This window comes from Amblyomma americanum, chromosome 8 (genome assembly GCF_052857255.1).
Source record: "Amblyomma americanum isolate KBUSLIRL-KWMA chromosome 8, ASM5285725v1, whole genome shotgun sequence".
Taxonomy (NCBI): Eukaryota; Metazoa; Arthropoda; class Arachnida; order Ixodida; family Ixodidae; genus Amblyomma; species Amblyomma americanum.
In genome coordinates, this window is record NC_135504.1 from 35,225,107 (window position 1) to 35,238,945 (window position 13,839).

General features: G+C 46.8%; 1 protein-coding gene across 1 annotated transcript in view; it reads left to right on the forward strand.

Moving 5' to 3' along the window:
* The first annotated feature begins 800 nt into the window (after positions 1 to 800).
* Positions 801 to 13,839, forward strand: part of LOC144101324 (dehydrogenase/reductase SDR family protein 7-like) — a 36,779-nt gene continuing 23,740 nt past the window's right edge. The window contains exons 1-5 of the transcript XR_013307984.1: positions 801 to 1,072; positions 3,188 to 3,461; positions 4,708 to 5,040; positions 7,912 to 8,099; positions 11,396 to 11,566. The gene's annotated coding sequence lies outside the window, so the exon portion shown is untranslated. The remainder of the gene's footprint in view (positions 1,073 to 3,187; positions 3,462 to 4,707; positions 5,041 to 7,911; positions 8,100 to 11,395; positions 11,567 to 13,839) is intronic.

Sequence of the window (13,839 nt, forward strand, 5' to 3'; positions counted from 1 at the left end):
CAAAATATTCAAAATTTTTGTCCAAGATTGCTGGATTTGGTCACGCCAAAACGTACCATGGAAGCAATATGCTAGTGATACTTTATAAACGTGCACATGTGTTTGACCAAATCCATGCCAACATTAATTGTTTCTCTCATTTGTAGCTGTCTTTCGCAGAAACCTTACAAAGTGATTATTTATTTTTCATAATTTCATAATTTTTCAAGCCGACTTTGCTCGACTAAATCTGAGAAAGTCTCAGAAGGATGTGCGCGCAAGCGCTAACGGTTCGAATCCGTTCCAGCTAGTTAATATATACAGACGAGATTCACTTTTCATCCAATTTAATAAGTAAGCACATCGCAGAACAATCTGCGCCTCCCACGAGACATTATCAAAGGACAGTATTCTATTTAAAAAAAAAACATGGAATACTGAGGAACCATAACCACAATCACACTACAACGCTACAATAACCGCGCGCGCACGCACACACGCACGCACACACGCGTGCGCACGCTAAAGCCCCTCAATAAACTTTGCACGCACACATACACAACAACAACCTGGAGGAAGGAAGGCATAAGCAGTAAAAATGGTTGGCGGTTTTAGCAGTTTTAAGCATGCATAAAAATATCCCCAGCTGCAGTTTTCTTCAATATAACTCTAATATACAACAAAAATTTGCTAGTTAATACTTTTAAATTACAGCGAAGAAAGGTTTGCTTTTACGCTTTTAGAGAAAAATAACTGTCAGCATTATTACGAAATTGCGGCTCATCCAAGCTGAAAGTGGACGGCTCAAACAGTTTGAGGTTGCGGTCTGTCAACTTTTCTTTGCATGGGCACTGGGCAAAACACCGCTCGTCGAAATGATCGCAATACTCCGCACTCGTTTGCCTCCCTTTTGAACTTCCTTCAAGTGCCCATTGCTTGAGGCGGTCGCGCGTCTGTCATGTGAGCCCTGAGGGCCGCCCCAGAGAGCCATGAGCCGCTGGAGCGGCCTCGGTATTAATGGCTCCTCACAGCGACCAACGGGAACCCCTGGCGCCTGACGGCTACTCCGCTCAAGTCTTCTCCCTGCTCCGAGGTAATGTTTACACGCGGCCGTACAATAAACAGCCCCGCGTGAAAGGCATCTTCCATTTTTAAACGCCGCGCTTGCTGGCGGGGTCGCCGTTCGCGAGCCATCTGTGTACGCGATCGCGCCTCGCGTGCTACTCGTTTGTTTACACTGGGCCCCCTGTCCTGTGGTTCTTCGAAGCCCGGCGTGTGCTTGGCGCAGGCTTGTTCGACCGCGTTCGCCGGTTCGCGACCTGATCGTAAATTGACCCCGAACACGGAGTTCGAACCTCGGTCGTGCCTCGGTGCGTTTCTCGTGGCATGCACCGTGGAACCCTTAGTGCGTGGTTCGTAGCGCATCATCTACGACCCGGCTGGATTATTAGAGTGTGCAAGAAGCGGATCGGACTGCTCGAAGATTGTTTCGATGCCCGATGAGGAGCCGGCGCGTTCTAACCAGTGCAGCAAAAGGTGACTTCGATGCTTACATCGCTGCGATAACCTTGTGTTTATTTTGGTCAGGCTTTTAGATTGCACGTTTTTGAAGTTAGGCGCGGATGGCACCGAAAGGGATCCTTGCATGTGTTGCTTGTGTTTCACCGCCCGTTCCCGCAGTACTGTTTTGTACTTGTAGTGTACTGATTCCTAGAGTCACTAGGCACTGCTGACCAAGCAGTGCTTTCACATGGCACACGCGATTTGGTCTTCAGTCGCATCCACTGGGTTTCGTGTTTTTAGGCAGTGGTGCACCAAATGTTGACAAGAACTTGTAATCAGGCGGCAAAACGTATGAGGCATTTTATCTTAATGGCTCATTGTTTTGTTCCCGTCAGTTGCGAGGTATACCTTACAGGTATTCCTTACAGCGAGGGATGCTACCACATTTTTTCTGCTGAATCCATGTGATCATGCCTCGTGATAGCAGCAAGATGCCTGTATCATTTAGTGCTGTGACTTCAAAATTTTCTACTTTTTTCAAATAAAAATGCGCATCAGTAGCTGCCTTGAGCATTGAGTATCAACAGAGTAGACTCCAATACAAGGCAAGGGCAGTGCCTTGCTGTGCCCAGCTCTGTTCAGTCCAGACTGTCCTGCTGGGCACAGCATGCTGCCCAAGGTACTGGGATGCGAGCTTGGGCAGCCCATTGGCAGTGCGAGTGTCTGGTTTGCATTTACAGGCAGAAGATGTTTTTGTACTGCATGGGTGTACTATTGAACTGTATCGATTACTTGTTTTTATCGTGCCCACCAGCTTGTAGTTTGTTGTGGGTAGCTGCATTGGACACTGGTTTAGTACGTGAGCACATAGACTGATAGTTGTTGGGCAGACCTTGAAAAACCATGCAATGTGTATTCGAAGTCACGTACAGGGTCGATCACACTTAGTGGGAACACAGCTCTGCGTGGCCAGCACGGTGTAACGCGATCATGACTAAATGCTGAGTGGCACACAAGAAGATGAAAATTGGTTTTTTGGAAAGGAAATGGCACATTATCTCACATACCAGCGGACACCTGAACTGGGCTGTAAGGGAAGGGTTAAAGGTGGGTCTGAGAGAAGAAAGGAAGAAAGAGGTGCCATAGTGGAGGTCCTGTGTCATCTGCCCCTTTGCACGAATTTGCTACATCTGTACAAATTTGCTACAGGCTTGGTCATTATGGTGCGCCACATGCGTGCAGTAACGCGGAGACGTGTTCACATGCAGTGTGATTAACCCTGTACAGTTTTCCCTTAGGGCAACAGAATGAACTTTAAGAGAAAGCAAGCACAGCTGGCAACAGCAGAGAGCCAAGTAGAAATGAAATTAGGAAGTTTGTGGGGGTAAGGTAGCCACTGCTGGCATAGGAAACAGGGAGCTAATCTGAGATCAATGGTAGTGGCCTTTGTCCTTGGGTGTACATAAGCGGGCTGACGACGATGATGAGAGTGATGATGATACTAAGGAAGAAAAGCATAGTGGGCAGGGCATCAACGAGTGGCAGAAAGTGTAGGGCTTGGGAAATCTGCCAGGACAGCTCAGCTGACACAGCACAGGACTAAGTGGAGGTCTATACGAGAGGCCTTTGCCCCACTTTGAACTCTACTGAGCTAGTGACAAAGACAGCGAGATCAGCTGTTACTTCAGGTCACTGCCACATGCAGGATGTCGTCCCTGCTGTTCGAACCGAGCGAGGGGCGCTGCGGGAGCTGCACTCCGCCGCCGTCGTCGCAGCAGAGCCACGGCTACCACCTGGCAGCGGGACCACAGGGCGGGGGGCCGCGCATGCCTCCTTTCGCCCCGCAGCCCCATGCTGGAGAACAGCCGCTGCGCTCGCTCTCGGTCACATCGGCCCATACCCAACAACAGCAGCAGCAGCCACAGCCAGTGTCGACAGTTTCCTGCAATGCACATGAAGTGTGCCACTACTTCCAGCAGGTAGGCAGGCTCTGCAGCATTCACCAATTGTGGGAAGGCTACAGAAGTGCATTTTGGTATTGGGCTTAGCAAGAATTCGGTCAAGTGAATCGCTAAGGAAGCGCATTTTAATGCTCGAGGGTACTTGTAAGGGCTAGTTGACTCAAGTTGGTGTATCGTTAGCGAGTTGGTGTGTAGTCTGCTTTCCTTGTCCAGTCATTGCATTTTTTATCCTGTATGCGTTTTAGTATTGGGCTTCCTAAGTATGTGGTTAGGCAAATTGATTGCCTCATTGGGTCAGCAGTATAATGGAAGAAGTGTGACATGCCTGACGACATCTCCTTAGTTGCCCTGTTCTAAAAATAATGTTGCTGTCTTCTTTGCACTTGTTCTCCTATATAGACATAGATTGGCTTGTAACGTCAGTGTAACCTGGATTGAAGAAATATCTATTAGCGCCCTTGTGATGCATACTAGAGAATGACCATACTCATAATGGCTAACACACTGGCAAGTTGGGAGAGAGGTTGTGGCAAAACAAAAAACTAAAAGAGAGCAATGAGAGGTCAACCGTATAAATCGAGCCAGCATCTAGAGTTTACAGCCTGTAATGGCCACTGGCCAAAAAAATGCAAAACAATTGATTCATATTCCATGCAGAACTCTCATTCGCTGCGGAACTGCCATGGTTCCATATTTCTGTGTGCAGCCGTAGAATCGGCACCAAAGATACAGCTACAGTTCCTTTTTCCTTACTTTTGTCAGCGGCCGTTACAATGCTTTATTTACTTTGACCAGACAGTGTTCTGCAACTCTGCAACGGGCAGCATTAGTTTTGTAGTACAGTGGACTCTCGTTAATTAGAACTTGCTTCATTTTAACTGACCCTGTCAGCAATAAATGCATAACTAAGTCTCATCTTATTTCAAACTCTACACTCTTGGAACAAATTTACAGTCTCATTTAAAGTTAAAATTGTTAATGGTTGACGATAGTAGCAGTGTTGTACAGTAAAATCTTGTTCATCTGAACTTTCTGTTTATGCATTCTCTTGATTTTTCCCGGTCAACATCAACTGTAATAGCAACACTCTTAATTCAAGCTCCACATAATGTAAACAAATTTTCGATCCCTTTCGAGTCTGACTAATCGAGGTTTGGCCGGAGTTGTACGTTTGTGTTCTTTGTGACTTGTGTGTCTACAAATGTATGTGAGCTCACCCACGAGCACCCTGTGACCACACCCGGCCATTTGCACATGCTTCCAGGTTTTCTACGTTACGGCCATTCTCACTGGCATTGCCCTCGTCATCGCCGGTGCCATCCAGACCGGGGCGCCGGATGCCTCGCTGAATTCCGAGCTACCCTTGATGCCCTCCAGTATGAGTGAGCCGGAGGGCGCAGCCGCTGGTGGAGACCTCCTGGTGTTCGTCTACATCGGCGTGCTGCTCATCGGCGTCAACATGTCGCTGCTGCTCCTCCAGTGCTACATGCGCAGCAAGGAGCTGCGTCGGGCGCGGCGCATGATTCTGCAGCCACCGTCTGTCCCGCCCGCCACAGTGCATTACAACCCGCTCGTGTCTGTCGGCCCACCCAGACAGGTGACAGCTGGCTTTTCCTCACCTGCCTTTGATTCGAATGGAGCTTGTAATTCTTTGCATCAAAATTAGCTCTCTGTTTATTCGAAAGTGCTTTGATGGGCTGGGAAAGACAAATCTCTCGACAGTGTGATGATGGTGACTTCAGAGCTGGAATGGTGAGTTGTCTTGCAATGGCAAATCACTTTCTGTCTAAATCCAATGACAGTCCAATTTAAATTAAGATGTGAAAAGAAGAGAGAACGGCATAATGACTTAAATTAGGCGGCCTGACAATTGCCATGATTATCTCAACAGTTGTTCTTTAGTTAGCAATACAAGGATGAGTCTTAATTGATGTTGGTTCATGGTGTGCAGCCACACTGGGCTGATTGAAGGTGCAAGACGATGATTAGCATGCTAAAGTTGTGACGATTGGGGACATTTGATGTTGGCGGATGAGAACCAAGAAAGTTTGATGAATAAAACCAATTTTTTGTTTGCATTGCATATAGTCCATGTCAATTCATCACAGCTTAAAGGGACACTGAGGAGAAATTGAAGTTGGCTTGTATCGATAGAATACCAGCTCCTGATCACAAAAACGCTGCTCTTACTGAAAACAAAGCTCTTGTAAGGTAGAAAATAGCAAGAACCAATATACAGGTATCGCCACCACAGGCCAATCTCGCAAGTACAAGCGTGGTGACGCCATAGGACAAGAGACGCCACCTTGGAGGAATTTTCCATCCTACTTGGTGTCGCGAATCTCTGAGGCCGACAAACGTAGGTTGCGCTGATCAATATTGAAGTAAGTTTTGTTTTAAAACCAATAGTGCACTTTTATCACACAAGGAAGGCAGGCAAAAGACAACCTGAATGTTGGAAGCAAAGAAAACGAATGCTTGGCGGCGCCACAGGGGGCCAGGAGAGTTTCGATTTGTTATGGCGCTTCGTGTCTATGAGCTTTGCGTGCCCCGTGGTTTTGTTTTTGACGCGCTTTGATTTACAAGTGCCGAACAGCAGAGGAACTCCAAGTGCCGCTTCAAGTGCTAGTTAACCTTTGAAGGAGCCTGTCGAGGCTTGTCAGATGATCGTCACGGTTGATGAAAAGCTATGATGGCACGATGGTCGGTGATCGTACAAGGCAGCACTTGTGTATTCGCACGCTTGCCCGGCGAAACATTCCCGCCTGTGCCAGTCAACTTCAAACTACTTAACGGAAATCGTTTATTAGGGACGGGAGACAAGGTACAAGGCAGTTCAGAAAAATTGCTGATGGCCTAGCTCTGTTAGGCCAGGATATACCTAGCGAAAGCGCGGAGATTTCTGCATCAGAAGAGTGCATTCACTAGATGCGCCTTTATTGACGGCTGTAACTTCGGCCGTCGTAGCGGAGCGGTAGCGTCTACGCCTCAAACGCCGAAGGCCCTGGTTCGATTCCGAACCTCGGCACCGGACTTCTTTTCTTTTATTTAATGAGTGGGCGGGGGGTTTTCAGTGGCTCCTATAGATGCCGATGCTGAATATGTTGGTTAGCGGTTAAGCGCAGGCTCTGTTAAGGCAGCGTTTATGCTGGCGAGGCGCGCGTGCGCGCGCCCTGCACGGCGAAGTTACGTCGGTCAAAGCGAGACCCCTATACTCCAACTGCGCTTGACCACCGACGCGTTCGGCGGCTTCGGCGTACTCTGACCGCATTGGCGGGGAGATTGGAGCATGTAATCTATTTCGCGCCGAGTGCGCCAGCCACCGCCAGCCCGGCTAGACTGATTTGGCTCCGCGACGAGGTGCGCATTATATTCAATAGCTGCAGCAGTTCGGCGGAGCTGTTCTTTTCGAGCTCGGCTATTTTAATCCATTCACAGTACATATCTGAAGGTACATGCAAGTTGGCGAGAGAGCCAGATCCAGTGGACCCGTTGGATCAAGCGGAAGCCGTTGAAGCGTCGTGCGCCGGCTTTGGTTTCAAGCCGCCGACTTTAAACGCGACCGCCCTCGAGCACCCATTTGTTTTTTGTGGCGAAAAATAAATAAATAACTTGGCCCATGCAACCGTGGGAGACCTCGACGCTGCCTGCTGCGCCGTGCAACTGCTCCGTTCAAGGAATCACAATCCGTTGGCCCCAAAGCCCCGGCCAGCCTCCGATGGGTGCAACGCACCCCTCGCGACTCCCCGCACTGGGGTTATGATATTTAGTTTGCAACGGCTGCTCTCTGAGGAAGGGGGGACCCACCCGCCGGCGCCTAACCTAACCGCGCTCCCTCAAAAGCATCGCACGCTCTGTGGGGCTGAGGTCGCTGAAATGCAGGCCAGAGTTTTTGCGAGAACTACGTCGTCGGGTTCGGGAACGGGATCCATCGTAACGCTGGCAAGACGCCGGTGCAAACGTAAACGAAGCGACGGTGGCGACCCCCGATAGATGCCTTCAACGTGCGGCGGCGGTAGCTTTCATTTCGGCAGCTGCTAGACCGTACCGCTAGCTGCCAGAAATCACGGAGTCTCCGTTTACGTCACGTTTCACGTCACTCCGTTCTGTGCCGTCATAAGAGTTCTCCGTGTCGTCATAAGAGTTCTCGAGTTTGAATCGGAGCGGCGGGAAAAAATTTTTCAACTTCGAATCCAAATTTCTTTGAAATAGATGCATCTTTCTCTCCCGGACAAGCGGCAACAAAGCCATGAAATGCCGAACTATCAGATATTGCTAACAAAAAAATTTTGATAGGGTTCTCCTCAGTGTCCCTTTAAGTGTGCCAGTGGCCTTCTTGTGCCTTCAAGCAGCAGAGTTGTCCACTGTGTTCCTTAGTTGACTGGTCTGCCAGGCTATTAGGGCGCTGTTACCCTTATCTGTGCTGATGTGCTAAGGTTATTCTTATGCCTTGAAATTTGTTCTGCAGGTGGTGATGCCCTGTGCCGTGGACCTTGCGTCCAGCATGCACAGGCAGCAGCAGCACCCTCAGATGCCATCGCCGGGTAAAGCCCAGCGGCGTGGTGGCGGTTATGGTCCAGCATCGGTGCACAGTGTAGCAACAGTGCCAGCCATTCCCAGTGCTCAACCTCACTGGCTGCTCACACCAGGCTCGCGGTGAGGGGACCTTCCTCTCTCTGAGCTTTTCGCTGAAAGTAAATGACTGGACATTTGTTCACTTCAGCACAACGCCCCGCTTTTGCATATGTTTTGCCCTTGGAACTTGGACTAGTCGGGAAATTGATTTCTTAAAAATTTCAATGTCCGCTTGTTGCTGAAGTGGACCGGGAAGTACTCCAAAAAGTTGTTTCGTGAGCCACGGCAGCTGTGCATTGTAGGAAAGCGCTCGAACAGTGGGTGTTTTTCTTCGTTACGGGTTTCTGCCTAGATACTTGCCTTGTGAACTAGATTTCTTTGTGACCAGTTCATCTATTTTGACCCCGTTTGTTTTCTTGCACTCCTAGGGACTATATTGCAGGTCAAGATATTGTTTATTTTTAAAATTTTTTAAGTTTAAATTCCTCCTATGAAATGTGCTCACTGTAGATATGTCAGCGGACGCTGCGTCGAGCAAGAATTCAAAACCAAAATTTGTGCTTTGTGGAAGAAAAAGAATTTTAGGAATGGCTTGACCTGTAGCATGCCAGTAGGAATGCAATGAATGCTCAGCCAGCCTTCAGCCACATTTTCGTAACTCTGGAACCTTTTCATAAGGTTCAGAGGAAAAATATGTACTATTAGAAAGCAATTTTCTGGAGATGTAACAGTGAAGTTTTACGACAGTTGTCATGATGTTATTTCTGATTTCCTAAAAAAACTTCCATGCAAGCTCCGTGGCTTTCTCTAGGTGCGTTGATGTTTGTCTGGGAGGAACAGACGCACTTCTATCCAAGAGAAATCAGTTTAAAAATTTCCCCACAAGTCGACTCAGACTGGTGAAATCTGCACCCTAAAGGACTCTGAGTGCCATTTTGAATAAAACGGCAGTAAGCTTTTGGCATCTGTGCCAAGAAACTGTCGATGCAGTGCAGTTTACTTGCAGCGTCGACCAGTGATGGCGACATCTGTATTTCATTTGGTGGCCTTTTCTGGCTTACAAAAGCAGGGGAAAAATAACTAGAGCTCGGTGAAAGTAGTGTCTATATCATTAGGATGCGGTAATCTATCAACGCAGGCCAATTTCAGTTTGTCCTTGATGTCACTCACATGTGGCGATGACCATGCTTTGGGACCAAGCTCTCCTTTTATCTGAGGCAGCATATGTGATGTAGTGTAAATGACACAATGGACAAACGAAGATGATGCGCACATCACGAGCGCTACATCACATTTAGGTTAAGTTAGTGCCAGTGATGTGTGCATCTTTGTTTCCCCGTCGTGTTTTTTGCTACATCAATATGTGTAATGGAATACTGATGCACATGAACATCTACCATTATCTGAGCCAAATGTCTTTCCAAAAATCATTTATTCCCCGTTTGTGTTGCTGAGCTGAGTTCGGAATGGAACATCGGCGTGTTAAGGCCTGTTGCTAACTTGTTGAGCCTGTTGGAGCTGGGATGGTCGCAGATTTCTTCAGTACAGCTCAGACCATATATAACATAACTGCTTATAATGCGATACCGCATTGTATGTGGCTTTTTGTGACAACCACTTTGTGACAACCACTGTGCAGCGAAGTACGAAGATGTCGCCGCTTTGTTTGAACGGTTTCACGAGATCTGAGCTGAGAGATTTCTTGTGAGTGACTCGATATTGCAAGCCAAGGCCAGGTGCCTTGTAAACATTTTGTGGCATGATGGTTTCAGCCCATTGAACAGCTGTATTTAGCGTTTCAAGGACCGACATGAGATAAGCTCATAGTCATCGTCGCCGACTCCGACGGTGTTGTGTGTGAACTTTCTATCCAAGGATGAGCCCGACGAAGTGAATGAAAGTGGAGAAGTTAGTGCAAAGACGCGCTCAACTGTTGCAACAAACTGCGCCTCTACTGCGCTCAGAGAAAGCTCAGCGAGCAAGTGCTTCACTGTTTTTGAAGACTAAGCCACTAGCAACGCAGTTCAGTCGCAGCGCCAGGCTAAAATAATGTTCTTTCGTTCATTACGATGCTTCGACAAAAAGACCTAATAAACGTCTTTGTTGCCTGTTATTGCAGTATTGTGCGTCTGATGTGTCGTCAGGTGCACTTTGAAAGGTAGGCCGGCCATTCTGAAAATGCGAATGCGTAGAAAAGCTATGTTTTGACTACAGTGCAGTACTGTTTATAATGCGGATTTTCCCCGACTCCCGCGATATGTGTTATAAGTAGTCTATGCTGTATTCATTTGACTCAGAGTCACTAAAGTAGAGGCACTGGCTATAGTGTCAGGTGCTGTATAACACTGATTGCCTTTATTTTTTAACAAGTGTGGATAAAACATACCTCTTCTGCTTATATAAGTGGTAACTGCAAAAATAGGGGTTTCTTTTGCTTTTGCAATGATAACTCCAGTTTCTCTGTCTTGTGTGCATGCCAAGCTATTCATGGGTGTTCTGATCTGAATAGCAAAGGCTTAATGATTGAAATGCCCTGCAAAATAGTTGTTTGGTAATGAAGCCCAGTTTTTAGCCACATTGAGTATTAGTACACTGTACTAACAGGAGGCAATCTCTGCAAAAGCACAAGCATGCAGTTTTGACGGTGCAATCACCAAGTGATGCTCTAATTACCGGACATTGTGTTTAGCCTTGATGGGCTTTCGTTGTCTTCACTAACACATTATTAGACTTACATGCTTTTTGCCTCAGGTGTGATTCTCACTTTAGTTTGCAGGGACATGGTCATTGAAATCTATAATTGCAAAAGGAAAAATAATTTTTTCTAAAGGCTATTCATTGATGTTTATAAGCTGTTTATTTCACTGTATGTCACACTGATTCAAGATCCAACAGCATTGAAAAACATCCTGCATTCGTCACGTAATGTCAGTCTTTAGCACTTATGTGATCCAAGTTTGTTTGTTCTTTTCCATGGTCTCCTCAAGTGTAGTGCTTTTCACTCCAGATCCTCGACTCTACTAGTTTGGGGAAGGAGGATCTGTCCTCTGGGGCTGAATTACAGAATGATCACAATCTCAACACAGTCATGAAACGATCACGAAGCCTTTCTCCTATTGTTCTCTTGTTCAGCCCTGCTTAGCGGACATATTGACCAATATGAGCAAGGCTAATCGATCCATTTGTGGCAGGCTGGTGATTTGATCTTTCTGTAATTCGGCCCGTGGTTCAGATAAAACCGATATGTTTGTTACAGAGTGCCGGTAGACACGCACAGGAGCATTTTCTCAGTATTTTGTTGTGTTAGAATGAGCTCCTGAAGTCATTTGAAAAATTTTCTTCATGATGTGAATTGTGCCCACTTTCTCCGATTCCAGGGCAGCTACGGTTGCCAGCCAGCCGCCTCCAAGCTACGACAACCTCCTGGTGGTTGGCCACCCACCGCGCGACGTCGCCACACTGCACCTCATCTAGTCACTACTCACAAGCGCCACTCCGCTTCAGTCGTGCGCTCGGGCTCAAATCGACACTGCTGCATTTACTAAGTTGTAAGCGGAGGCTCTCCCCATCCTCAGACCTCATTCTTTCATGTCTGCAGCTTCTGTAATGATCTGTTTTTCTTTCTTCTTATTATGTGATTCATACCTCAATTTTCTGTAGTCGACTCTGCGTTTGGATTCAGGGTTTTTGCAAGTGGTCGGCGTAATTTTATTTTCCCATCGTGTACGGTCAGCCTCAAACAAAACGCGGACAGTCTTAGTGAAGCGTTACAACAAAAACACAAAACACTCGTTGGGAGGTAATACAGGCAGAGTCCATTAACACTTCCGCACAGCGATCTTCGCAATATTGAAGTGAAAATCAGGTAGGCTAGTGATCAGTCTACCTTAACTATAACCTTCTCGTTTCGTTGTTCGGGTTCTTCACTTGTTTGAGTTTTATGGTAACAGCGTATGGTAACGAAACATATTTAAGTCGTTATGGTACACAGCTGAGCTAGTTGGAAAGTCTGATTAGTAACAGCCGGAAGTGGAATAAGCAGAACACATGGAGATGAACACAAACAAAAGAAGTGCTGTATCCTGTCAGCTGTGTTCGGTGCTCCTGTGTTCATGCCTCTGTTTGTTATGAATGAAGTTTTTAAATAGCGCCAGTATCTCACCAGGACTAGCTGTCTGACAGTGCGTATGGTTAATGTGCGCTCCAAAGGTTGACATCTACAAGTTAATGCTTATTGACTGAGTGCTTCTCATAAATATGGCCACATTTGTGCATACTTTAGCTATAGCAAGTGGGAGACATGCCTCGGTTATTGTTCGTGCTGCACCAGAATTCAGTTTTTTTGTGGTTCTAATGCGAAATTTCTGCAGCATTTGATTTGCCTGCTGACCTTCCAGAAAAGCATGTGTTGTTCACCAGCATCGAGAAGCATTTCTATAGCACGGAAAGATATGGGTTTTGGTGTAAACTGCATTGTGTGACAGAAGCAGGGCAGATAAAAGTCTTCAGGGTCACTTTAAATTTTTCGCTGTTTTTGTAACCGTCATACTGTTTAATCGCAAAACCTTATACTTTGCTTATAATGGGGAGATTAGATTAACATCAACCTTAGGAACTGTTCACACTTTGCTAATTCTTCCTACTTGTTGGAACTGGACTGTTATGGATCTGGCAGTTTTTTACGCTTGTTGAATTGAATTTTATGTTTCATCTGCAGTTTTTTTCATTGTGTTATGTTTAAAGGGACACTGAGGAGAAATTGAAGTTGGCTTGTATTGATAGAATACCAGCTCGTGATCACAAAAACGTCACTCTTACTGAAAACAAATCTCTTGTAAGGTAGAAAATAGCAAGAACCAGAATACAGGTATCGCTGCCACAGGCCAATCTCGCAAGTACAAGCGTGATGACGTCATAGGACAAGAGACGCCACCTTGGAGGAATTTTTCTTCCTACATGGAAGCCACGAATCTCTGAGGCTGACAAAGGAAGGTTGCGCGCTTCAATATTGAAGTAAGTTTTGTTTTGAAACTGTTAGTGCACTTTTATCATACAAGGAAGACAAACCAAAGACAACCGGAATGTTGGAAGCAAAGAAAACCGATGCTTGGTGGTGCGACAGGCGGTCAGGAGAGTTTCGGTTTGTTATGGCACTTCGCGTCTATGAGCTTTGCGTGCCCCGTGGTTTTGACGCGCCTCAATTTACAAGCGCCGAACAGCAGAGGAACCCCAAGTGCCGCTTCAAGTGCTAGTTAACGTTTGAAGGAGCCTGTTAAGGCTGGTCAAATGATCGCCACGGTCGATGAAAAATTATGATGGCACGATGGTCGGTTATCGTACAAGGCAGTTAGCAGTATAAAGAGCACTTGTGTCTTCGTACGCGCACCCGGCGAAACGTTCCCGCTTGTGCTAGTCAACTTCAAACTGCTTAATGGAAATCGTTTATTAGGGACGGGAGACAAGATACAAGGCAGTTAAGAAAAAGAGATTTGGAACCTGCAGAGACCGTGACTCCGCTCTCCTCCAACTCCAGCGGCTCCATTCAATAGCTTCGGCAGTTTGGCGGAGCTGTTCTTTTCTAGCTCTCGGCTAATTTAATCCATTCACAGTGCACACATCTGAAGATACATGCAAGTGGGCAAGAGAGCCCGATCCAGTGGACCCCGTACCTCCGGAAATGCGCGGAAACCGTTGAAGCGTCGTGCATCGGCTTTACTTTCAAGCCGCCAACTTTAAACGCGAGCGCCCTTGAGCACCCATCCGTTTTTTGTGGCAAAAAAAAAATAAATAACCTGGCCCTCGCAACCGTGGGAAATCTTCT